This window comes from Equus caballus, unplaced genomic scaffold (genome assembly GCF_041296265.1).
Source record: "Equus caballus isolate H_3958 breed thoroughbred unplaced genomic scaffold, TB-T2T haplotype1-0000016, whole genome shotgun sequence".
Taxonomy (NCBI): Eukaryota; Metazoa; Chordata; class Mammalia; order Perissodactyla; family Equidae; genus Equus; species Equus caballus.
Window position 1 is genome coordinate 3,789,170 of NW_027222391.1, and position 27,465 is coordinate 3,816,634.

The following is a 27,465-nucleotide window of genomic DNA, read 5'->3' on the forward strand; positions in this document are numbered from 1 at the left end:
ACCTCTCAGACATGCCAGAACCCCGTGCCAATGACCCCGGAAGCACCAGCCGAGCACGCCGGAACCACCTGCTCGACTCGCCAGAACCACCTGCCGATCACGCAAAAATCACCTGCCGGCTACGCCACAACCAGTTGGTGAACACTTTGGAATCACCTGCCAGGCTTGCTGGAACCACCTGCCAGTCATGCCAAAATCACCTGCCAACTACGCCAGAACCGCTTGGCGGACACTGCGGAAACACCTGTCGGGCCGGCTGGAACCACATCTCAGACGTGCCAGAAACGTGTTCATGAGATGCTGGAACCACACCCCGAACAGACGGATACCACCTGCCAGAACCGCCTGAACCACCTGCTGAGCACGCCGGAACCACCTGCTCGACTCACAGGTACCACCTCCCTGACACGCCAAAATCACCTGCAGGGTATGCCAGAACCACTTGGCGGACACACCAGAATCATCTGCCGGACATGCCGGAACCAGCTCTCAGACACACCAGAACCACGTGCCCTAGACGCCGGAAGCACCTGCAGAGCATTCCGGAGCCACCTGCTCGACTCGCCAGAAACACCTGCCGGACACGCCAAAATCACCTGCCGGGTATGCCAGAACCACCTGGCGGACACTACGGAATCACCTGCCGCGCATGCCGGAACCACCTCTCAGACGTGCCGGAAGCACGTGCCAGACACGCCGGAAACACCTACCGGACAGACCGGAACCACCTGCCAAGAACGCCAGAGCCACCTGTTCGACTCACTGGAACCACCTGCAGGACAGGCCCATATCAACTGCTGGCTATGCCAGAACCACCTGGGGGACAGTCCGGGATCACCTGCCAGCCATGGCGGAACCACCTCTCAGACGTACCAGAACCACCTGCCGGAGAAGCTGGAAACACGTCCTGGACAGACTGGAACCACGTGACGGCCATGCCTGAACCACCTGCCGAGCACGGCGGAACCACCTGCCGGACACGCCAAAATCACCTGCGGGCTACGCCAGAACCACTTGGATGACTCTCCGAAATGACCTGCCGGGCATGTTGGAACCACCTCTCAGACGTGCCAGAAGCACGTGGCGGACAGTCCGGAATCACCTGTAGGGCATACGCAACCACCTCTGACACGTACCAGAACTACGTGCCGTGCACGCTGGAACCACCTACCGGACAGACCGGAATCACCATTTGGGCATGCCGGAACCACCAGTCAGATGTGCCAGAAACACGTGCCGGAGACGCCGGAAGCACCTGCCGAGCACGTCGCAACCACCTGCTCAACTCGCCTGAACCACCTGCCGGACACGCCAAAATCACCTGCCCGCTACACCAGCACCACTTCGGGGACAAGCCGGAATCACGTGAGGGGCATGCCGGCACAGCCTCTCAGACTGAACCTCGTGCCGGACACCACAGAACCACCTGCCGGACAGACCGGAACCACCTGCCGGACACGCCGGAACCACCGGCTCGACCCGCCGGAACGACCGCTGGACATGCAAAATCACCTGCCGGCTACGCCGGAAACACTTGGCGAACACTCCGGAATCACCTGCCGGTCATGCCGGAACCACCTCTCAGATATGCCAGAACCACGTGCCAATGACCCCGGAAGCACCTGCCGAGCACGCCGGAACCACCTGGTCGACTCGCCAGAACCACCTGCCGGACACGCAAAAATCACCTGCCGGCTACGCCACAACCAGTTGGGGAACACTTCGGAATCACCTGCCGGGCTTGCTGGAACCACCTGCCGGTCATGCCAAAATCACCTGCCAACTACGCCAGTACCACTTGGCGGACACTGTGGAAACACCTGTCGGGCCGGCCGGAACCACATCTCAGACGTGCCAGAACCATGTGCATGAGATGCTGGAACCACACCCCGAACAGACGGAAAACACCTGCCAGACCCGTCTGAACAACCTGCCGAGCACGCCGGAGCCACCTGCTCGACTCGCCGGAACCACCTACCTGACATGCCCAAATCACCAGCCGGGTATGCCAGAACCACTTGGCGGACACTCCGGAATCATCTGCCGGACATGCCGGAACCAGCTCTCAGACACACCAGAACCACGTGCCGGAGACGCCGGAAGCACCTGCCGAGCATGCCGGAGCCACCTGCTCGACTCGCCAGAAACACCTGCCGGACACGCCAAAATCACCTGCCGGGTACGCCAGAACCACCTGGCGGACACTCCGAAATCACCTGTCGCGCATGCCGGAACCACCTCTCAGACGTGCCGGAAGCACGTGCCGGACACGCCGGAATCACCTACCGGACAGACCGGAACCACCTGCCGAGCACGCCGGAGCCACCTGTTCGACTCGCTGGAACCACCTGCCGGACAGGCCAATATCAACTGCTGGCTATGCCAGAACCACCTGGGGGACGGTCCGGAATCGCCTGCCAGCCATGGCGGAACCACCTCTCAGACGTACCAGAACCACCTGCCGGAGAAGCTGGAAACACGTCCTGGACAGTCTGGAACCACCTGCCGGCCAAGCCTGAACCACCTGCCAAGCACAACGGAACAACCTGCCAGACACACCAAGATCACCTGCGTGTTATGCCAGAACCACTTGGAGGACTCTCTGGGATGACCTGCCGGGCATGCCGGAACCACCTCTCAGACGTGCCAGAACCATGTGGCGGACAGTCCGGAATCACCTGTTGGGCATGCGCAACCACCTCTGAGACGTACCAGAACCACATGCCGTGCAGGCTGGAACCACCTACCGGACAGACCGGAATCACCTTTCGGGCATGCCAGAACCACCTGTCAGATGTGCCAGAAACACGTGCCGGAGACGCCGGAAGCACCTGCCAAGCACGTTGGAACCACCTGCTCAACTCGCCTGAACCACCTGCCGGACATGCCAAAATCACCTGCCGACTATGCCAGAACCCCTTGGCGAACACTCCGGAATCACTTGCCGGGCATGCAGGAACCACCTCTCAGACATGCCAGAACCCCGTGCCAATGACCCCGGAAGCACCAGCTGAGCACGCCGGAACCACCTGCTCGACTCACCAGAACCACCTGCCGATCGCGCAAAAATCACCTGCCGGCTACGCCACAACCAGTTGGTGAACACTTTGGAATCACCTGCCAGGCTTGCTGGAACCACCTGCCAGTCATGCCAAAATCACCTGCCAACTACGCCAGAACCGCTTGGCGGACACTGCGGAAACACCTGTCGGCCCGGCTGGAACCACATCTCAGACGTGCCAGAAACGTGTTCCTGAGATGCTGGAACCACACCCCGAACAGACGGATACCACCTGCCAGAACCGCCTGAACCACCTGCTGAGCACGCCGGAACCACCTGCTCGACTCACCGGTACCACCTCCCTGACACGCCAAAATCACCTGCTGGGAATGCCAGAACCACTTGGCGGAAACTCCGGAATCATCTGCTGGACATGCCGGAACCAGCTCTCAGACACACCACAACCAAGTGCCGGAGACGCCGGAAGCACCTGCCGAGCATGCCGGAGCCACCTGCTCGACTCGCCAGAAACACCTGCCGGACACGCCAAAATCACCTGCCGGGTATGCCAGAACCACCTGGCGGACACTACGGAATCACCTGCAGCGCATGCCGGAACCACCTCTCAGACGTGCCGGAAGCACGTGCCAGACACGCCGGAAACACCTACCGGACAGACCGGAACCACCTGCCAAGAACGCCGGAGCCACCTGTTCGACTCGCTGGAACCACCTGCCGGACAGGCCAATATCAACTGCTGGCTATGCCAGAACCACCTGGGGGACAGTCCGGGATCACCTGCCAGCCATGGCGGAACCACCTCTCAGACGTACCAGAACCACCTGCCGGAAAAGCTGGAAACACGTCCTGGACAGACTGGAACCACGTGACGGCCATGCCGGAACCACCTGCTGAGCACGGCGGAACCACCTGCCGGACACACCAAAATCACCTGCGGGCTACGCCAGAACCACTTGGACGACTCTCCGAAATGACCTGCCGGGCATGTTGGAACCACCTCTCAGACGTGCCAGAAGCACGTGACGGACAGTCCGGAATCACCTGTTGGGCATACGCAACCACCTCTGACACGTACCAGAACCACGTGCCGTGCACGCCGGAACCACCTACCGGACAGACCGGAATCAACTTTTGGGCATGCCGGAACCACCAGTCAGATGTGCCAGAAACACGTGCCGGAGACGCCGGAAGCACCTGCCGAGCACGTCGCAACCACCTGCTCAACTCGCCTGAACCACCTGCCGGACACACCACAATCACCTGCCCGCTACACCAGCACCACTTCGGGGACAAGACGGAATCACGTGAGGGGCATGCCGGCACAGCCTCTCAGACTGAACCTCGTGCCGGACACCACAGAACCACCTGCCGGACAGACCGGAACCACCTGCCGGACACGCCGGAACCACCGGCTCGACCCGCCGGAACGACCGCTGGACATGCAAAATCACCTGCCGGCTACGCCGGAAACACTTGGCGAACACTCCGGAATCACCTGCCGGGCATGCCGGAACCACCTCTCTGATAGGCCAGAACCACGTGCGAATGACCCCGGAAGCACCTGCCGAGCACGCCGGAACCACCTGCTCCACTCGCCAGAACCACCTGCCGGACACGCAGAAATCACCTGCCGGCTACGCCACAACCAGTTGGGGAACACTTCGGAATCACCTGCCGGGCTTGCTGGAACCACCTGCCGGTGATGCCAAAATCACCTGCCAACTACGCCAGTACCACTTGGCGGACACTGTGGAAACAGCTGTCGGGCCGGCCGGAACCACATCTCAGACGTGCCAGAACCATGTGCATGAGATGCTGGAACCACACCCCGAACAGACGGAAAACACCTGCCAGACCCGTCTGAACAGCCTGCCGAGCACGCCGGAGCCACCTGCTCGACTCGCCGGAACCACCTACCTGACATGCCCAAATCACCAGCCGGGTATGCCAGAACCACTTGGCGGACACTCCGGAATCATCTGCCGGACATGCCGGAACCAGCTCTCAGACACACCAGAACCACGTGCCGGAGACGCCGGAAGCACCTGCCGAGCATGCCGGAGCCACCTGCTCGACTCGCCAGAAACACCTGCCGGACACGCCAAAATCACCTGCCAGGTATGCCAGAACCACCTGGCGGACACTCCGAAATCACCTGTCGCGCATGCCGGAACCACCTCTCAGACGTTCCGGAAGCACGTGCCGGACACGCCGGAATCACCTACCGGACATACCGGAACCACCTGCCGAGCACGCCGGAGCCACCTGTTCGACTCGCTGGAACCACCTGCCGGACAGGCCAATATCAACTGCTGTCTATGCCAGAACCACCTGGGGGACGGTCCGGAATCGCCTGCCAGCCATGGCGGAACCACCTCTCAGACGTACCAGAACCACCTGCCGGAGAAGCTGGAAACACGTCCTGGACAGTCTGGAACCACCTGCCGGCCAAGCCTGAACCACCTGCCAAGCACAACGGAACAACCTGCCAGACACGCCAAAATCACCTGCGTGTTATGCCAGAACCACTTGGAGGACTCTCTGGGATGACCTGCCGGGCATGCCGGAACCACCTCTCAGACGTGCCAGAACCATGTGGCGGACAGTCCGGAATCACCTGTTGGGCATGCGCAACCACCTCTGAGACGTACCAGAACCACATGCCGTGCAGGCTGGAACCACCTACCGGACAGACCGGAATCACCTTTCGGGCATGCCGGAACCACCTGTCAGATGTGCCAGAAACACGTGCCGGAGACGCCGGAAGCACCTGCCAAGCACGTTGGAACCACCTGCTCAACTCGCCTGAACCACCTGCCGGACATGCCAAAATCACCTGCCGACTATGCCAGAACCCCTTGGCGAACACTCCGGAATCACTTGCGGGGCATGCAGGAACCACCTCTCAGACATGCCAGAACCCCGTGCCAATGACCCCGGAAGCACCAGCCGAGCACGCCGGAACCACCTGCCGATCACGCAAAAATCACCTGCCGGCTACGCCACAACCAGTTGCTGAACACTTTGGAATCACCTGCCAGGCTTGCTGGAACCACCTGCCAGTCATGCCAAAATCACCTGCCAACTACGCCAGAACCGCTTGGCGGACACTGCGGAAACACCTGTCGGCCCGGCTGGAACCACATCTCAGACGTGCCAGAAACGTGTTCATGAGATGCTGGAACCACACCCCGAACAGACGGATACCACCTGCCAGAACCGCCTGAACCACCTGCTGAGCACGCCGGAACCACCTGCTCGACTCACCGGTACCACCTCCCTGACACGCCAAAATCACCTGCTGGGTATGCCAGAACCACTTGGCGGAAACTCCGGAATCATCTGCCGGACATGCCGGAACCAGCTCTCAGACACACCAGAACCAAGTGCCGGAGACGCCGGAAGCACCTACCGAGCATGCCGGAGCCACCTGCTCGTCTCGCCAGAAACACCTGCCGGACACGCCAAAATCACCTGCCGGGTATGCCAGAACCACCTGGCGGACACTACGGAATCACCTGCCGCACATGCCGGAACCACCTCTCCGACGTGCCGGAAGCACGTGCCAGACACGCCGGAAACACCTACCGGACAGACCGGAACCACCTGCCAAGAACGCCGGAGGCACCTGTTCGACTCGCTGGAACCACCTGCCGGACAGGCCAATATCAACTGCTGGCTATGCCAGAACCACCTGGGGGACAGTCCGGGATCACCTGCCAGCCATGGCGGAACCACCTCTCAGACGTACCAGAACCACCTGCCGGAAAAGCTGGAAACACGTCCTGGACAGACTGGAACCACGTGACGGCCATGCCTGAACCACCTGCCAAGCACGGCGGAACCACCTGCCGGACACGCCAAAATCACCTGCGGGCTACGCCAGAACCACTTGGACGACTCTCCGAAATGACCTGCCGGGCATGTTGGAACCACCTCTCAGACGTGCCAGAAGCACGTGCCGGACAGTCCGGAATCACCTGTTGGGCATACGCAACCACCTCTGACACGTACCAGAACCACGTGCCGTGCACGCCGGAACCACCTACCGGACAGACCGGAATCAACTTTTGGGCATGCCGGAACCACCAGTCAGATGTGCCAGAAACACGTGCCGGAGACGCCGGAAGCACCTGCCGAGCACGTCGCAACCACCTGCTCAACTCGCCTGAACCACCTGCCGGACACACCACAATCACCTGCCCGCTACACCAGCACCACTTCGGGGACAAGCCGGAATCACGTGAGGGGCATGCCGGCACAGCCTCTCAGACTGAACCTCGTGCCGGACACCACAGAACCACCTGCCGGACAGACCGGAACCACCTGCCGGACACGCCGGAACCACCGGCTCGACCCGCCGGAACGACCGCTGGACATGCAAAATCACCTGCCGGCTACGCCGGAAACACTTGGCGAACACTCCGGAATCACCTGCCGGGCATGCCGGAACCACCTCTCAGATAGGCCAGAACCACGTGCGAATGACCCGGGAAGCACCTGCCGAGCACGCCGGAACCACCTGCTCCACTCGCCAGAACCACCTGCCGGACACGCAAAAATCACCTGCCGGCTACGCCACAACCAGTTGGGGAACACTTCGGAATCACCTGCCGGGCTTGCTGGAACCACCTGCCGGTCATGCCAAAATCACCTGCCAACTATGCCAGTACCACTTGGCGGACACTGTGGAAACAGCTGTCGGGCCGGCCGGAACCACATCTCAGACGTGCCAGAACCATGTGCATGAGATGCTGGAACCACACCCCGAACAGACGGAAAACACCTGCCAGACCCGTCTGAACAACCTGCCGAGCACGCCGGAGCCACCTGCTCGACTCGCCGGAACCACCTACCTGACATGCCCAAATCACCAGCCGGGTATGCCAGAACCACTTGGCGGACACTCCGGAATCATCTGCCGGACATGCCGGAACCAGCTCTCAGACACACCAGAACCACGTGCCGGAGACGCCGGAAGCACCTGCCGAGCATGCCGGAGCCACCTGCTCGACTCGCCAGAAACACCTGCCGGACACGCCAAAATCACCTGCGGGCTACGCCAGAACCACTTTGATGACTCTCCGAAATGACCTGCCTGGCATGTTGGAACCACCTCTCAGACGTGCCAGAAGCACGTGGCGGACAGTCCGGAATCACCTGTTGGGCATACGCAACCACCTCTCAGACGTACCAGAACCACGTGCCGTGCACGCCGGAACCACCTACCGGGCAGACCGGAATCAACTCTTGGGCATGCCGGAACCACCAGTCAGATGTGCCAGAAACACGCGCCGGAGACGCCGGAAGCACCTGCCGATCACGTCGCAACCACCTGCTCAACTCGCCTGAACCACCTGCCGGACACGCCAAAATCACCTGCCCGCTACACCAGCACCACTTCGGGGACAAGCCGGAATCACGTGAGGGGCATGCCGGCACAGCCTCTCAGACTGAACCTCGTGCCGGACACCACAGAACCACCTGCCGGACAGACCGGAACCACCTGCCGGACACGCTGGAACCACCGGCTCGACCCGCCGGAACGACCGCTGGACATGCAAAATCACCTGCCGGCTACGCCGGAAACACTTGGCGAACACTCCAGAATCATCTGCCGGACATGCCGGAACCAGCTCTCAGACACACCAGAACCAAGTGCCGGAGACGCCGGAAGCACCTGCCGAGCATGCCGGAGCCACCTGCTTGACTCGCCAGAAACACCTGCCGGACACGCCGAAATCACCTGCCGGGTATGCCAGAACCACCTGGCGGACACTCCGAAATCACCTGTCGCGCATGCCGGAACCACCTCTCAGATATGCCAGAACCACGTGCCAATGACCCCGGAAGCACCTGCCGAGCACGCCGGAACCACCTGGTCGACTCGCCAGAACCACCTGCCGGACACGCAATAATCACCTGCCGGCTACGCCACAACCAGTTGGGGAACACTTCGGAATCACCTGCCGGGCTTGCTGGAACCACCTGCCGGTCATGCCAAAATCACCTGCCAACTACGCCAGAACCGCTTGGCGGACACTGCGGAAACACCTGTCGGGCCGGCTGGAACCACATCTCAGACGTGCCAGAAACGTGTTCATGAGATGCTGGAACCACACCCCGAACAGACGGATACCACCTGCCAGAACCGCCTGAACCACCTGCCGAGCACGCCGGAACCACCTGCTCGACTCGCCGGAACCACCTACCTGACATGCCCAAATCACCAGCCGGGTATGCCAGAACCACTTGGCGGACACTCCGGAATCATCTGCCGGACATGCCGGAACCAGCTCTCAGACACACCAGAACCACGTGCCGGAGACGCCGGAAGCACCTGCCGAGCATGCCGGAGCCACCTGCTCGACTCGCCAGAAACACCTGCCGGACACGCCAAAATCACCTGCCGGGTACGCCAGAACCACCTGGCGGACACTCCGAAATCACCTGTCGCGCATGCCGGAACCACCTCTCAGACGTTCCGGAAGCACGTGCCGGACACGCCGGAATCACCTACCGGACATACCGGAACCACCTGCCGAGCACGCCGGAGCCACCTGTTCGACTCGCTGGAACCACCTGCCGGACAGGCCAATATCAACTGCTGGCTATGCCAGAACCACCTGGGGGACGGTCCGGAATCGCCTGCCAGCCATGGCGGAACCACCTCTCAGACGTACCAGAACCACCTGCCGGAGAAGCTGGAAACACGTCCTGGACAGTCTGGAACCACCTGCCGGCCAAGCCTGAACCACCTGCCAAGCACAACGGAACAACCTGCCAGACACGCCAAAATCACCTGCGTGTTATGCCAGAACCACTTGGACGACTCTCTGGGATGACCTGCCGGGCATGCCGGAACCACCTCTCAGACGTGCCAGAACCATGTGGCGGACAGTCCGGAATCACCTGTTGGGCATGCGCAACCACCTCTGAGACGTACCAGAACCACATGCCGTGCAGGCTGGAACCACCTACCGGACAGACCGGAATCACCTTTCGGGCATGCCGGAACCACCTGTCAGATGTGCCAGAAACACGTGCCGGAGACGCCGGACGCACCTGCCAAGCACGTTGGAACCACCTGCTCAACTCGCCTGAACCACCTGCCGGACATGCCAAAATCACCTGCCGACTATGCCAGAACCCCTTGGCGAACACTCCGGAATCACTTGCGGGGCATGCAGGAACCACCTCTCAGACATGCCAGAACCCCGTGCCAATGACCCCGGAAGCACCAGCCGAGCACGCCGGAACCACCTGCTCGACTCGCCAGAACCACCTGCCGATCACGCAAAAATCACCTGCCGGCTACGCCACAACCAGTTGCTGAACACTTTGGAATCACCTGCCAGGCTTGCTGGAACCACCTGCCAGTCATGCCAAAATCACCTGCCAACTACGCCAGAACCGCTTGGCGGACACTGCGGAAACACCTGTCGGGCCGGCTGGAACCACATCTCAGACGTGCCAGAAACGTGTTCATGAGATGCTGGAACCACACCCCAAAGAGACGGATACCACCTGCCAGAACCGCCTGAACCACCTGCTGAGCACGCCGGAACCACCTGCTCGACTCACCGGTACCACCTCCCTGACACGCCAAAATCACCTGCTGGGTATGCCAGAACCACTTGGCGGACACTCCGGAATCATCTGCCGGACATGCCGGAACCAGCTCTCAGACACACCAGAACCAAGTGCCGGAGACGCCGGAAGCACCTACCGAGCATGCCGGAGCCACCTGCTCGACTCGCCAGAAACACCTGCCGGACACGCCAAAATCACCTGCCGGGTATGCCAGAACCACCTGGCGGACACTACGGAATCACCTGCCGCACATGCCGGAACCACCTCTCCGACGTGCCGGAAGCACGTGCCAGACACGCCGGAAACACCTACCGGACAGACCGGAACCACCTGCCAAGAACGCCGGAGGCACCTGTTCGACTCGCTGGAACCACCTGCCGGACAGGCCAATATCAACTGCTGGCTATGCCAGAACCACCTGGGGGACAGTCCGGGATCACCTGCCAGCCATGGCGGAACCACCTCTCACACGTACCAGAACCACCTGCCGGAAAAGCTGGAAACACGTCCTGGACAGACTGGAACCACGTGACGGCCATGCCTGAACCACCTGCCAAGCACGGCGGAACCACCTGCCGGACACGCCAAAATCACCTGCGGGCTACGCCAGAACCACTTGGACGACTCTCCGAAATGACCTGCCGGGCATGTTGGAACCACCTCTCAGACGTGCCAGAAGCACGTGCCGGACAGTCCGGAATCACCTGTTGGGCATACGCAACCACCTCTGACACGTACCAGAACCACGTGCCGTGCACGCCGGAACCACCTACCGGACAGACCGGAATCAACTTTTGGGCATGCCGGAACCACCAGTCAGATGTGCCAGAAACACGTGCCGGAGACGCCGGAAGCACCTGCCGAGCACGTCGCAACCACCTGCTCAACTCGCCTGAACCACCTGCCGGACACACCACAATCACCTGCCCGCTACACCAGCACCACTTCGGGGACAAGACGGAATCACGTGAGGGGCATGCCGGCACAGCCTCTCAGACTGAACCTCGTGCCGGACACCACAGAACCACCTGCCGGACAGACCGGAACCACCTGACGGACACGCCAGAACCACCGGCTCGACCCGCCGGAACGACCGCTGGACATGCAAAATCACCTGCCGGCTACGCCGGAAACACTTGGCGAACACTCCGGAATCACCTGCCGGGCATGCCGGAACTACCTCTCAGATATGCCAGAACCACGTGCCAATGACCCCGGAAGCACCTGCCGAGCACGCCGGAACCACCTGCTCCACTCGCCAGAACCACCTGCCGGACACGCAGAAATCACCTGCCGGCTACGCCACAACCAGTTGGGGAACACTTCGGAATCACCTGCCGGGCTTGCTGGAACCACCTGCCGGTGATGCCAAAATCACCTGCCAACTACGCCAGTACCACTTGGCGGACACTGTGGAAACAGCTGTCGGGCCGGCCGGAACCACATCTCAGACGTGCCAGAACCATGTGCATGAGATGCTGGAACCACACCCCGAACAGACGGAAAACACCTGCCAGACCCGTCTGAACAACCTGCCGAGCACGCCGGAGCCACCTGCTCGACTCGCCGGAACCACCTACCTGACATGCCAAAATCACCAGCTGGGTATGCCAGAACCACTTGGCGGACACTCCGGAATCATCTGCCGGACATGCCGGAACCAGCTCTCAGACACACCAGAACCACGTGCCGGAGACGCCGTAAGCACCTGCCGAGCATGCCGGAGCCACCTGCTCGACTCGCCAGAAACACCTGCCGGACACGCCAAAATCACCTGCCGGGTATGCCAGAGCCACCTGGCGGACACTCCGAAATCACCTGTCGTGCATGCCGGAACCACCTCTCAGCCGTGCCGGAAGCAAGTGCCGGACACGCCGGAATCACCTACCGGACAGACCGGAACCACCTGCCGAGCACGCCGGAGCCACCTGTTCGACTCGCTGGAACCACCTGCCGGACAGGCCAATATCAACTGCTGGCTATGCCAGAACCACCTGGGGGACGGTCCGGAATCGCCTGCCAGCCATGGCGGAACCACCTCTCAGACGTACCAGAACCACCTGTCGGAGAAGCTGGAAACACGTCCTGGACAGTCTGGAACCACCTGCCGGCCAAGCCTGAACCACCTGCCAAGCACAACGGATCAACCTGCCAGACACGCCAAAATCACCTGCGTGTTATGCCAGAACCACTTGGAGGACTCTCTGGGATGACCTGCTGGGCATGCCGGAACCACCTCTCAGACGTGCCAGAACCATGTGGCGGACAGTCCGGAATCACCTGTTGGGCATGCGCAGCCACCTCTGAGACGTACCAGAACCACATGCCGTGCAGGCTGGAACCACCTACCGGACAGACCGGAATCACCTTTCGGGCATGCCGGAACCACCTGTCAGATGTGCCAGAAACACGTGCCGGAGACGCCGGACGCACCTGCCAAGCACGTTGGAACCACCTGCTCAACTCGCCTGAACCACCTGCCGGAAATGCCAAAATCACCTGCCGACTATGCCAGAACCCCTTGGCGAACACTCCGGAATCACTTGCCGGGCATGCAGGAACCACCTCTCAGACATGCCAGAACCCCGTGCCAATGACCCCGGAAGCACCAGCCGAGCACGCCGGAACAACTTGCTTGACTCGCCAGAAGCACCTGCCGATCACGCAAAAATCACCTGCCGGCTACGCCACAACCAGTTGGTGAACACTTTGGAATCACCTGCCAGGCTTGCTGGAACCACCTGCCAGTCATGCCAAAATCACCTGCCAACTACGCCAGAACCGCTTGGCGGACACTGCGGAAACACCTGTCGGCCCGGCTGGAACCACATCTCAGACGTGCCAGAAACGTGTTCATGAGATGCTGGAACCACACCCCGAACAGAAAGATACCACCTGCCAGAACCGCCTGAACCACCTGCTGAGCACGCCGGAACCACCTGCTCGACTCACCGGCACCACCTCCCTGACACGCCAAAATCACCTGCTGGGTATGCCAGAACCACTTGGCGGACACTCCGGAATCATCTGCCGGACATGCCGGAACCAGCTCTCAGACACACCAGAACCACGTGCCGGAGACGCCGGAAGCACCTGCCGAGCATGCCGGAGCCACCTGCTCGACTCGCCAGAAACACCTGCCGGACACGCCAAAATCACCTGCCGGGTATGCCAGAACCACCTGGCGGACACTCCGAAATCACCTGTCGCGCATGCCGGAACCACCTCTCAGACGTTCCGGAAGCACGTGCCGGACACGCCGGAATCACCTACCGGACATACCGGAACCACCTGCCGAGCACGCCGGAGCCACCTGTTCGACTCGCTGGAACCACCTGCCGGACAGGCCAATATCAACTGCTGTCTATGCCAGAACCACCTGGGGGACGGTCCGGAATCGCCTGCCAGCCATGGCGGAACCACCTCTCAGACGTACCAGAACCACCTGCTGGAGAAGCTGGAAACACGTCCTGGACAGTCTGGAACCACCTGCCGGCCAAGCCTGAACCACCTGCCAAGCACAACGGAACAACCTGCCAGACACGCCAAAATCACCTGCGTGTTATGCCAGAACCACTTGGAGGACTCTCTGGGATGACCTGCCGGGCATGCCGGAACCACCTCTCAGACGTGCCAGAACCATGTGGCGGACAGTCCGGAATCACCTGTTGGGCATGCGCAACCACCTCTGAGACGTACCAGAACCACATGCCGTGCAGGCTGGAACCACCTACCGGACAGACCGGAATCACCTTTCGGGCATGCCGGAACCACCTGTCAGATGTGCCAGAAACACGTGCCGGAGACGCCGGAAGCACCTGCCAAGCACGTTGGAACCACCTGCTCAACTCGCCGGAACCACCTGCCGGACATGCCAAAATCACCTGCCGACTATGCCAGAACCCCTTGGCGAACACTCCGGAATCACTTGCGGGGCATGCAGGAACCACCTCTCAGACATGCCAGAACCCCGTGCCAATGACCCCGGAAGCACCAGCCGAGCACGCCGGAACCACATGCCGATCACGCAAAAATCACCTGCCGGCTACGCCACAACCAGTTGGGGAACACTTCGGAATCACCTGCCGGGCTTGCTGGAACCACCTGCCGGTCATGCCAAAATCACCTGCCAACTATGCCAGTACCACTTGGCGGACACTGTGGAAACAGCTGTCGGGCCGGCCGGAACCACATCTCAGACGTGCCAGAACCATGTGCATGAGATGCTGGAACCACACCCCGAACAGACGGAAAACACCTGCCAGACCCGTCTGAACAACCTGCCGAGCACGCCGGAGCCACCTGCTCGACTCGCCGGAACCACCTACCTGACATGCCCAAATCACCAGCCGGGTATGCCAGAACCACTTGGCGGACACTCCGGAATCATCTGCCGGACATGCCGGAACCAGCTCTCAGACACACCAGAACCACGTGCCGGAGACGCCGGAAGCACCTGCCGAGCATGCCGGAGCCACCTGCTCGACTCGCCAGAAACACCTGCCGGACACGCCAAAATCACCTGCGGGCTACGCCAGAACCACTTTGATGACTCTCCGAAATGACCTGCCTGGCATGTTGGAACCACCTCTCAGACGTGCCAGAAGCACGTGGCGGACAGTCCGGAATCACCTGTTGGGCATACGCAACCACCTCTGAGACGTACCAGAACCACGTGCCGTGCACGCCGGAACCACCTACCGGACAGACCGGAATCAACTCTTGGGCATGCCGGAACCACCAGTCAGATGTGCCAGAAACACGTGCCGGAGACGCCGGAAGCACCTGCCGATCACGTCGCAACCACCTGCTCAACTCGCCTGAACCACCTGCCGGACACGCCAAAATCACCTGCCCGCTACACCAGCACCACTTCGGGGACAAGCCGGAATCACGTGAGGGGCATGCCGGCACAGCCTCTCAGACTGAACCTCGTGCCGGACACCACAGAACCACCTGCCGGACAGACCGGAACCACCTGCCGGACACGCTGGAACCACCGGCTCGACCCGCCGGAACGACCGCTGGACATGCAAAATCACCTGCCGGCTACGCCGGAAACACTTGGCGAACACTCCAGAATCATCTGCCGGACATGCCGGAACCAGCTCTCAGACACACCAGAACCAAGTGCCGGAGACGCCGGAAGCACCTGCCGAGCATGCCGGAGCCACCTGCTTGACTCGCCAGAAACACCTGCCGGACACGCCGAAATCACCTGCCGGGTATGCCAGAACCACCTGGCGGACACTCCGAAATCACCTGTCGCGCATGCCGGAACCACCTCTCAGACATGCCAGAACCCCGTGCCAATGACCCCGGAAGCACCTGCCGAGCACGCCGGAACAACTTGCTCGACTCGCCAGAACCACCTGCCGATCACGCAAAAATCACCTGCCGGCTACGCCACAACCAGTTGGTGAACACTTTGGAATCACCTGCCAGGCTTGCTGGAACCACCTGCCAGTCATGCCAAAATCACCTGCCAACTACGCCAGAACCGCTTGGCGGACACTGCGGAAACACCTGTCGGGCCGGCTGGAACCACATCTCAGACGTGCCAGAAACGTGTTCATGAGATGCTGGAACCACACCCCGAACAGACGGATACCACCTGCCAGAACCGCCTGAACCACCTGCTGAGCACGCCGGAACCACCTGCTCGACTCACCGGTACCACCTCCCTGACACGCCAAAATCACCTGCTGGGTATGCCAGAACCACTTGGCGGACACTCCAGAATCATCTGCCGGACATGCCGGAACCAGCTCTCAGAAACAGCAGAACCATGTGCCCTGGACGCCGGAAGCACCTGCAGAGCATGCCGGAGCCACCTGCTCGACTCGCCAGAAACACCTGCCGGACACGCCAAAATCACCTGCCGGGTATGCCAGAACCACCTGGCGGACACTACGGAATCACCTGCCGTGCATGCCGGAACCACCTCTCAGACGTGCCGGAAGCACGTGCCGGACACGCCGGAATCACCTACCGGACAGACCGGAACCACCTGCCGAGCACGCCGGAGCCACCTGTTCGACTCGCTGGAACCACCTGCCGGACAGGCCAATATCAACTGCTGGCTATGCCAGAACCACCTGGGTGACGGTCCGGAATTGCCTGCCAGCCATGGCGGAACCACCTCTCAGACGTACCAGAACCACCTGCCGGAGAACCTGGAAACACGTCCTGGACAGTCTGGAACCACCTTCCGGCCAAGCCTGAACCACCTGCCAAGCACAACGGAACAACCTGCCAGACACGCCAAAATCACCTGCGTGTTATGCCAGAACCACTTGGACGACTCTCTGGGATGACCTGCCGGGCATGCCGGAACCACCTCTCAGACGTGCCAGAACCATGTGGCGGACAGTCCGGAATCACCTGTTGGGCATGCGCAACCACCTCTGAGACGTACCAGAACCACATGCCGTGCAGGCTGGAACCACCTACCGGACAGACCGGAATCACCTTTCGGGCATGCCGGAACCACCTGTCAGATGTGCCAGAAACACGTGCCGGAGACGCCGGAAGCACCTGCCAAGCACGTTGGAACCACCTGCTCAACTCGCCTGAACCACCTGCCGGACATGCCAAAATCACCTGCCGACTATGCCAGAACCCCTTGGCGAACACTCCGGAATCACTTGCGGGGCATGCAGGAACCACCTCTCAGACATGCCAGAACCCCGTGCCAATGACCCCGGAAGCACCAGCCGAGCACGCCGGAACCACCTGCTCGACTCGCCAGAACCACCTGCCGATCACGCAAAAATCACCTGCCGGCTACGCCACAACCAGTTGCTGAACACTTTGGAATCACCTGCCAGGCTTGCTGGAACCACCTGCCAGTCATGCCAAAATCACCTGCCAACTACGCCAGAACCGCTTGGCGGACACTGCGGAAACACCTGTCGGGCCGGCTGGAACCACATCTCAGACGTGCCAGAAACGTGTTCATGAGATGCTGGAACCACACCCCGAACAGACGGATACCACCTGCCAGAACCGCCTGAACCACCTGCTGAGCACGCCGGAACCAACTGCTCGACTCACAGGTACCACCTCCCTGACACGCCAAAATCACCTGCTGGGTATGCCAGAACCACTTGGCGGACACACCAGAATCATCTGCCGGACATGCCGGAACCAGCTCTCAGACACAGCAGAACCACGTGCCCTAGACGCCGGAAGCACCTGCAGAGCATTCCGGAGCCACCTGCTCGACTCGCCAGAAACACCTGCCGGACACGCCAAAATCACCTGCCGCGTATGCCAGAACCACCTGGCGGACACTACGGAATCACCTGCCGCGCATGCCGGAACCACCTCTCAGACGTGCCGGAAGCACGTGCCAGACACGCCGGAAACACCTACCGGACAGACCGGAACCACCTGCCAAGAACGCCAGAGCCACCTGTTCGACTCACTGGAACCACCTGCCGGACAGGCCCATATCAACTGCTGGCTATGCCAGAACCACCTGGGGGACAGTCCGGGATCACCTGCCAGCCATGGCGGAACCACCTCTCAGACGTACCAGAACCACCTGCCGGAGAAGCTGGAAACACGTCCTGGACAGACTGGAACCACGTGACGGCCATGCCTGAACCACCTGCCGAGCACGGCGGAACCACCTGCCGGACACGCCAAAATCACCTGCGGGCTACGCCAGAACCACTTGGACGACTCTCCGAAATGACCTGCCGGGCATGTTGGAACCACCTCTCAGACGTGCCAGAAGCACGTGGCGGACAGTCCGGAATCACCTGTTGGGCATACGCAACCACCTCTGACACGTACCAGAACTACGTGCCGTGCACGCTGGAACCACCTACCGGACAGACCGGAATCACCATTTGGGCATGCCGGAACCACCAGTCAGATGTGCCAGAAACACGTGCCGGAGACGCCGGAAGCACCTGCCGAGCACGTCGCAACCACCTGCTCAACTCGCCTGAACCACCTGCCGGACACGCCAAAATCACCTGCCCGCTACACCAGCACCACTTCGGGGACAAGCCGGAATCACGTGAGGGGCATGCCGGCACAGCCTCTCAGACTGAACCTCGTGCCGGACACCACAGAACCACCTGCCGGACAGACCGGAACCACCTGCCGGACACGCCGGAACCACCGGCTCGAGCCGCCGGAACGACCGCTGGACATGCAAAATCACCTGCCGGCTACGCCGGAAACACTTGGCGAACACTCCGGAATCACCTGCCGGGCATGCCGGAACCACCTCTCAGATATGCCAGAACCACGTGCCAATGACCCCGGAAGCACCTGCCGAGCACGCCGGAACCACCTGCTCGACTCGCCAGAACCACCTGCCGGACACGCAATAATCACCTGCCGGCTACGCCACAACCAGTTGGGGAACACTTCGGAATCACCTGCCGGGCTTGCTGGAACCACCTGCCGGTCATGCCAAAATCACCTGCCAACTACGCCAGTACCACTTGGCGGACACTGTGGAAACACCTGTCGGGCCGGCCGGAACCACATCTCAGACGTGCCAGAACCATGTGCATGAGATGCTGGAACCACACCCCGAACAGACGGAAAACACCTGCCAGACCCGTCTGTACAACCTGCCGAGCACGCCGGAGCCACCTGCTCGACTCGCCGGAACCACCTACCTGACATGCCCAAATCACCAGCCGGGTATGCCAGAACCACTTGGCGGACACTCCGGAATCATCTGCCGGACATGCCGGAACCAGCTCTCAGACACACCAGAACCACGTGCCGGAGACGCCGGAAGCACCTGCCGAGCATGCCGGAGCCACCTGCTCGACTCGCCAGAAACACCTGCCGGACACGCCAAAATCACCTGCCGGGTACGCCAGAACCACCTGGCGGACACTCCGAAATCACCTGTCGCGCATGCCGGAACCACCTCTCAGACGTTCCGGAAGCACGTGCCGGACACGCCGGAATCACCTACCGGACATACCGGAACCACCTGCCGAGCACGCCGGAGCCACCTGTTCGACTCGCTGGAACCACCTGCCGGACAGGCCAATATCAACTGCTGTCTATGCCAGAACCACCTGGGGGACGGTCCGGAATCGCCTGCCAGCCATGGCGGAACCACCTCTCAGACGTACCAGAACCACCTGCCGGAGAAGCTGGAAACACGTCCTGGACAGTCTGGAACCACCTGCCGGCCAAGCCTGAACCACCTGCCAAGCACAACGGAACAACCTGCCAGACACGCCAAAATCACCTGCGTGTTATGCCAGAACCACTTGGAGGACTCTCTGGGATGACCTGCCGGGCATGCCGGAACCACCTCTCAGACGTGCCAGAACCATGTGGCGGACAGTCCGGAATCACCTGTTGGGCATGCGCAACCACCTCTGAGACGTACCAGAACCACATGCCGTGCAGGCTGGAACCACCTACCGGACAGACCGGAATCACCTTTCGGGCATGCCGGAACCACCTGTCAGATGTGCCAGAAACACGTGCCGGAGACGCCGGAAGCACCTGCCAAGCACGTTGGAACCACCTGCTCAACTCGCCTGAACCACCTGCCGGACATGCCAAAATCACCTGCCGACTATGCCAGAACCCCTTGGCGAACACTCCGGAATCACTTGCGGGGCATGCAGGAACCACCTCTCAGACATGCCAGAACCCCGTGCCAATGACCCCGGAAGCACCAGCCGAGCACGCCGGAACCACCTGCTCGACTCGCCAGAACCACCTGCCGATCACGCAAAAATCACCTGCCGGCTACGCCACAACCAGTTGCTGAACACTTTGGAATCACCTGCCAGGCTTGCTGGAACCACCTGCCAGTCATGCCAAAATCACCTGCCAACTACGCCAGAACCGCTTGGCGGACACTGCGGAAACACCTGTCGGGCCGGCTGGAACCACATCTCAGACGTGCCAGAAACGTGTTCATGAGATGCTGGAACCACACCCCAAAGAGACGGATACCACCTGCCAGAACCGCCTGAACCACCTGCTGAGCACGCCGGAACCACCTGCTCGACTCACCGGTACCACCTCCCTGACACGCCAAAATCACCTGCTGGGTATGCCAGAACCACTTGGCGGACACTCCGGAATCATCTGCCGGACATGCCGGAACCAGCTCTCAGACACACCAGAACCAAGTGCCGGAGACGCCGGAAGCACCTACCGAGCATGCCGGAGCCACCTGCTCGACTCGCCAGAAACACCTGCCGGACACGCCAAAATCACCTGCTGGGTATGCCAGAACCACCTGGCGGACACTACGGAATCACCTGCCGCGCATGCCGGAACCACCTCTCAGACGTGCCGGAAGCACGTGCCAGACACGCCGGAAACACCTACCGGACAGACCGGAACCACCTGCCAAGAACGCCAGAGCCACCTGTTCGACTCGCTGGAACCACCTGCCGGACAGGCCCATATCAACTGCTGGCTATGCCAGAACCACCTGGGGGACGGTCCGGAATCGCCTGCCAGCCATGGCGGAACCACCTCTCAGACGTACCAGAACCACCTGCCGGAGAAGCTGGAAACACGTCCTGGACAGTCTGGAACCACCTGCCGGCCATGCCTGAACCACCTGCCGAGCACGGCGGAACCACCTGCCGGACACGCCAAAATCACCTGCGGGCTACGCCAGAACCACTTGGACGACTCTCCGAAATGACCTGCCGGGCATGTTGGAACCACCTCTCAGACGTGCCAGAAGCACGTGCCAGACAGTCCGGAATCACCTGTTGGGCATACGCAACCACCTCTGAGACGTACCAGAACCACGTGCCGTGCACGCCGGAACCACCTACCGGACAGACCGGAATCAACTTTTGGGCATGCCGGAACCACCAGTCAGATGTGCCAGAAACACGTGCCGGAGACGCCGGAAGCACCTGCCGAGCACGTCGCAACCACCTGCTCAACTCGCCTGAACCACCTGCCGGACACGCCAAAATCACCTGCCCGCTACACCAGCACCACTTCGGGGACAAGCCGGAATCACGTGAGGGGCATGCCGGCACAGCCTCTCAGACTGAACCTCGTGCCGGACACCACAGAACCACCTGCCGGACAGACCGGAACCACCTGCCGGACACGCCGGAACCACCGGCTCGACCCGCCGGAACGACCGCTGGACATGCAAAATCACCTGCCGGCTACGCCGGAAACACTTGGCGAACACTCCAGAATCACCTGCCGGGCATGCCGGAACCACCTCTCAGATATGCCAGAACCACGTGCCAATGACCCCGGAAGCACCTGCCGAGCACGCCGGAACCACCTGCTCGACTCGCCAGAACCACCTGCCGGACACGCAGAAATCACCTGCCGGCTATGCCACAACCAGTTGGGGAACACTTCGGAATCACCTGCCGGGCTTGCTGGAACCACCTGCTGGTGATGCCAAAATCACCTGCCAACTACGCCAGTACCACTTGGCGGACACTGTGGAAACAGCTGTCGGGCCGGCCGGAACCACATCTCAGACGTGCCAGAACCATGTGCATGAGATGCTGGAACCACACCCCGAACAGACGGAAAACACCTGCCAGACCCGTCTGAACAACCTGCCGAGCACGCCGGAGCCACCTGCTCGACTCGCCGGAACCACCTACCTGACATGCCAAAATAACCAGCCGGGTATGCCAGAACCACTTGGCGGACACTCCGGAATCATCTGCCGGACATGCCGGAACCAGCTCTCAGACACACCAGAACCACGTGCCGGAGACGCCGGAAGCACCTGCCGAGCATGCCGGAGCCACCTGCTCGACTCGCCAGAAACAACTGCCGGACACGCCAAAATCACCTGCCGGGTATGCCAGAGCCACCTGGCGGACACTCCGAAATCACCTGTCGTGCATGCCGGAACCACCTCTCAGCCGTGCCGGAAGCAAGTGCCGGACACGCCGGAATCACCTACCGGACAGACCGGAACCACCTGCCGAGCACGCCGGAGCCACCTGTTCGACTCGCTGGAACCACCTGCCGGACAGGCCAATATCAACTGCTGGCTATGCCAGAACCACCTGGGGGACGGTCCGGAATCGCCTGCCAGCCATGGCGGAACCACCTCTCAGACGTACCAGAACCACCTGTCGGAGAAGCTGGAAACACGTCCTGGACAGTCTGGAACCACCTGCCGGCCATGCCTGAACCACCTGCCGAGCACGGCGGAACCACCTGCCGGACACGCCAAAATCACCTGCGGGCTACGCCAGAACCACTTGGACGACTCTCCGAAATGACCTGCCGGGCATGTTGGAACCACCTCTCAGACGTGCCAGAAGCACGTGCCAGACAGTCCGGAATCACCTGTTGGGCATACGCAACCACCTCTGAGACGTACCAGAACCACGTGCCGTGCACGCCGGAACCACCTACCGGACAGACCGGAATCAACTTTTGGGCATGCCGGAACCACCAGTCAGATGTGCCAGAAACACGTGCCGGAGACGCCGGAAGCACCTGCCGAGCACGTCGCAACCACCTGCTCAACTCGCCTGAACCACCTGCCGGACACGCCAAAATCACCTGCCCGCTACACCAGCACCACTTCGGGGACAAGCCGGAATCACGTGAGGGGCATGCCGGCACAGCCTCTCAGACTGAACCTCGTGCCGGACACCACAGAACCACCTGCCGGACAGACCGGAACCACCTGCCGGACACGCCGGAACCACCGGCTCGACCCGCCGGAACGACCGCTGGACATGCAAAATCACCTGCCGGCTACGCCGGAAACACTTGGCGAACACTCCAGAATCACCTGCCGGGCATGCCGGAACCACCTCTCAGATATGCCAGAACCACGTGCCAATGACCCCGGAAGCACCTGCCGAGCACGCCGGAACCACCTGCTCGACTCGCCAGAACCACCTGCCGGACACGCAGAAATCACCTGCCGGCTACGCCACAACCAGTTGGGGAACACTTCGGAATCACCTGCCGGGCTTGCTGGAACCACCTGCTGGTGATGCCAAAATCACCTGCCAACTACGCCAGTACCACTTGGCGGACACTGTGGAAACAGCTGTCGGGCCGGCCGGAACCACATCTCAGACGTGCCAGAACCATGTGCATGAGATGCTGGAACCACACCCCGAACAGACGGAAAACACCTGCCAGACCCGTCTGAACAACCTGCCGAGCACGCCGGAGCCACCTGCTCGACTCGCCGGAACCACCTACCTGACATGCCAAAATCACCAGCCGGGTATGCCAGAACCACTTGGCGGACACTCCGGAATCATCTGCCGGACATGCCGGAACCAGCTCTCAGACACACCAGAACCACGTGCCGGAGACGCCGGAAGCACCTGCCGAGCATGCCGGAGCCACCTGCTCGACTCGCCAGAAACACCTGCCGGACACGCCAAAATCACCTGCCGGGTATGCCAGAGCCACCTGGCGGACACTCCGAAATCACCTGTCGTGCATGCCGGAACCACCTCTCAGCCGTGCCGGAAGCAAGTGCCGGACACGCCGGAATCACCTACCGGACAGACCGGAACCACCTGCCGAGCACGCCGGAGCCACCTGTTCGACTCGCTGGAACCACCTGCCGGACAGGCCAATATCCACTGCTGGCTATGCCAGAACCACCTGGGGGACGGTCCGGAATCGCCTGCCAGCCATGGCGGAACCACCTCTCAGACGTACCAGAACCACCTGTCGGAGAAGCTGGAAACACGTCCTGGACAGTCTGGAACCACCTGCCGGCCAAGCCTGAACCACCTGCCAAGCACAACGGAACAACCTGCCAGACACGCCAAAATCACCTGCGTGTTATGCCAGAACCACTTGGAGGACTCTCTGGGATGACCTGCCGGGCATGCCGGAACCACCTCTCAGACGTGCCAGAACCATGTGGCGGACAGTCCGGAATCACCTGTTGGGCATGCGCAATCACCTCTGAGACGTACCAGAACCACGTGCCGTGCAGGCTGGAACCACCTACCGGACAGACCGGAATCACCTTTCGGGCATGCCGGAACCACCTGTCAGATGTGCCAGAAACACGTGCCGGAGACGCCGGACGCACCTGCCAAGCACGTTGGAACCACCTGCTCAACTCGCCTGAACCACCTGCCGGAAATGCCAAAATCACCTGCCGACTATGCCAGAACCCCTTGGCGAACACTCCGGAATCACTTGCCGGGCATGCAGGAACCACCTCTCAGACATGCCAGAACCCCGTGCCAATGACCCCGGAAGCACCAGCCGAGCACGCCGGAACAACTTGCTTGACTCGCCAGAAGCACCTGCCGATCACGCAAAAATCACCTGCCGGCTACGCCACAACCAGTTGGTGAACACTTTGGAATCACCTGCCAGGCTTGCTGGAACCACCTGCCAGTCATGCCAAAATCACCTGCCAACTACGCCAGAACCGCTTGGCGGACACTGCGGAAACACCTTTCGGCCCGGCTGGAACCACATCTCAGACGTGCCAGAAACGTGTTCATGAGATGCTGGAACCACACCCCGAACAGAAGGATACCACCTGCCAGAACCGCCTGAACCACCTGCTGAGCATGCCGGAACCACCTGCTCGACTCACCGGCACCACCTCCCTGACACGCCAAAATCACCTGCTGGGTATGCCAGAACCACTTGGCGGACACTCCGGAATCATCTGCCGGACATGCCGGAACCAGCTCTCAGACACACCAGAACCAAGTGCCGGAGACGCCGGAAGCACCTACCGAGCATGCCGGAGCCACCTGCTCGACTCGCCAGAAACACCTGCCGGACACGCCAAAATCACCTGCTGGGTATGCCAGAACCACCTGGCGGACACTACGGAATCACCTGCCGCGCATGCCGGAACCACCTCTCAGACGTGCCGGAAGCACGTGCCAGACACGCCGGAAACACCTACCGGACAGACCGGAACCACCTGCCAAGAACGCCGGAACAACCTGTTCGACTCGCTGGAACCACCTGCCGGACAGGCCAATATCAACTGCTGGCTATGCCAGAACCACCTGCGGGACAGTCCGGGATCACCTGCCAGCCATGGCGGAACCACCTCTCAGACGTACCAGAACCAACTGCCGGAAAAGCTGGAAACACGTCCTGGACAGACTGGAACCACGTGACGGCCATGCCTGAACCACCTGCCGAGCACGGCGGAACCACCTGCCGGACACGCCAAAATCACCTGCGGGCTACGCCAGAACCACTTGGACGACTCTCCGAAATTACCTGCTGGGCATGTTGGAACCACCTCTCAGACGTGCCAGAAGCACGTGCCGGACAGTCCGGAATCACCTGTTGGGCATACGCAACCACCTCTGACACGTACCAGAACCACGTGCCGTGCACGCCGGAACCACCTACCGGACAGACCGGAATCAACTTTTGGGCATGCCGGAACCACCAGTCAGATGTGCCAGAAACACGTGCCGGAGACGCCGGAAGCACCTGCCGAGCACGTCGCAACCACCTGCTCAACTCCCCTGAACCACCTGCCGGACACGCTAAAATCACCTGCCCGCTACACCAGCACCACTTCGGGGACAAGACGGAATCACGTGAGGGGCATGCCGGCACAGCCTCTCAGACTGAACCTCGTGCCGGACACCACAGAACCACCTGCCGGACAGACCGGAACCACCTGCCGGACACGCCGGAACCACCGGCTCGAGCCTCCGGAACGACCGCTGGACATGCCAAATCACCTGCCGGCTACGCCGGAAACACTTGGCGAACACTCCGGAATCACCTGCCGGGCATGCCGGAACCACCTCTCAGATAGGCCAGAACCACGTGCGAATGACCCCGGAAGCACCTGCCGAGCACGCCGGAACCACCTGCTCCACTCGCCAGAACCACCTGCCGGACACGCAAAAATCACCTGCCGGCTACGCCACAACCAGTTGGGGAACACTTCGGAATCACTTGCCGGGCTTGTTGGAACCACCTGCCGGTCATGCCAAAATCACCTGCCAACTACGCCAGCACCACTTGGCGGACACTGTGGAAACACCTGTCGGGCCGGCCGGAACCACATCTCAGACGTGCCAGAACCATGTGCATGAGATGCTGGAACCACACCCCGAACAGACGGAAAACACCTGCCAGACCCGTCTGAACAACCTGCCGAGCACGCCGGAGCCAACTGCTCGACTCGCCGGAACCACCTACCTGACATGCCCAAATCACCAGCCGGGTATGCCAGAACCACTTGGTGGACACTCCGGAATCATCTGCCGGACATGCCGGAACCAGCTCTCAGACACACCAGAACCACGTGCCGGAGACGCCGGAAGCACCTGCCGAGCATGCCGGAGCCACCTGCTCGACTCGCCAGAAACACCTGCCGGACACGCCAAAATCACCTGCCGGGTACGCCAGAACCACCTGGCGGACACTCCGAAATCACCTGTCGCGCATGCCGGAACCACCTCTCAGACGTGCCGGAAGCACGTGCCGGACACGCCGGAATCACCTACCGGACAGACCGGAACCACCTGCCGAGCACGCCGGAGCCACCTGTTCGACTCGCTGGAACCACCTGCCGGACAGGCCAATATCAACTGCTGGCTATGCCAGAACCACCTGGGGGACAGTCCGGGATCACCTGCCAGCCATGGCGGAACCACCTCTCAGACGTACCAGAACCACCTGCCGGAGAAGCTGGAAACACGTCCTGGACAGACTGGAACCACGTGACGGCCATGCCTGAACCACCTGCCGAGCACGGCGGAACCACCTGCCGGACACGCCAAAATCACCTGCGGGCTAAGCCAGAACCACTTGGACGACTCTCCGAAATGACCTGCCGGTCATGTTGGAACCACCTCTCAGACGTGCCAGAAGCACGTGCCGGACAGTCCGGAATCACCTGTTGG